We start from the raw sequence: 1,573 nt of genomic DNA, 5'->3' as shown, positions 1-1,573 counted from the left end.
TTTGGACGCTGTGTATAAGACAGTATAGTTCTCTACTACTGGGCTGTGTCCATACAGTGAAGCCAGCTTGGTAGAATGTCTTAGTGATACAGGTCATGCCCACAGGAATTGGTGGCTTTGCTACTAGTTATCCATATGTCTGTGTCTACTTAATTTCAAGTCCCTTTGCTGTGGGATCAGAAAGAAGGTTTGGGGGATCTAATTAAACCAAGAAATCTGCCTTCCTGGATTCCAGATGTCAGGCAAGTAGCCCAAGATAATTATCTTCCAATTCCAAATTGTTGACCCAAATTGCTCCAAAATGACTTGAGTGCTCCTGGCCATAAAGCTAGAGGTGTGGGAGGAAGGAGGACGCTCCTTTGGTTTCAGGTAAATGAGTGGAGTTGACCTAGCTAAGTGGCTTCCTTCTCAGTCCAGGGAAGGAGAGGCAGACAGTTACGTTCATAGAATGTCTTAGTTGAGGACAAAGAGCTGCTGGATTCACCCTTAGGGGACTTACTGTTGTCCTGGAGAAGGCCATCACTAAGTCAAAACGCTGAATTCTTTGGAATTTAAATTTTTCCAGTGTCCTCATAGCACCTTGTATACATTTCAATTACATCATCATAGTGAACTTCAATCATTCACCGATTTTCCTTTCCAATGACTAATAAAGGCAATGACTATAGATTATTTATCTTTACAGAACAAGGATAGAATCTGATATATTACCTGCACTCAAGAATTGTGTGACAAATGAATGCATGGGAGAATCCAGAGAGGAACATGAGGTGTTCCATACTTCTTTCTTACCCTATTCTTACCTTTCAGTGATGGTGACTTAGAGATGGAATCATTATGTATCAGTGTAGTAGAGTTGGTAAGCCCTCAAGTGCCCTGTGCTTAATTTGAATTCTAATTTTTAATACTTTTTAGTTATGTGATTTTGGACAAGAATTAAATAGCTTCATCTGTAAAATCAGAATAATGCTATTTTTTGGATGTTGCGAGGATTAAATAACATACAGTTCTTGACACCTATAAGTTACATTATTAGTAATATTACTGCCATCAGAGTGGGAATATGTCCAGCTTGCTGCTGTTGAGTCTCGGTGAGAGGGAGAAATCGTTTACAGCATCAAGTAAGAGTGCCTGATTTATTGTCTTGGATAACGCTAAAGAATGGACTAATCCCCAGTTAGTGTGCATCCCTTGGGTGATTCGATTTACCAGGTAGAAATACGTGTCTCCCTATTCCAATTTCCTTTAGATAAATAAAATCTGATTATTTAGTCAAGGAAATTCCTTTTTTCTTCTGGGTGGCCAAGGTGTGTGTGTGTAGGGGGGAGGTGGGTAGAGCCTGATATGAACCATGTTTCAGTGTCCAGCAATCCTGGGGGCACTGAGGAAGAGTGTCAGTGCATAAATACGGAATGCTGACATTCTGAGCAAGGCAGAGAATGCACCAAGATTCTCAGTGTGGACTAGAAATTCAAGGGAAAGGCCGGGCGTGGTGGCTCAAGCCTGTAATCCCAGCACTTTGGGAGGCCGAGACGGGCGGATCACGAGGTCAGGAGATCGAGACCATCCTGGC

Source organism: Colobus angolensis, unplaced genomic scaffold (assembly GCF_000951035.1).
Source record: "Colobus angolensis palliatus isolate OR3802 unplaced genomic scaffold, Cang.pa_1.0 Scaffold97, whole genome shotgun sequence".
Lineage (NCBI taxonomy): Eukaryota > Metazoa > Chordata > Mammalia > Primates > Cercopithecidae > Colobus > Colobus angolensis.
This window is presented reverse-complemented; position numbering follows the sequence as displayed.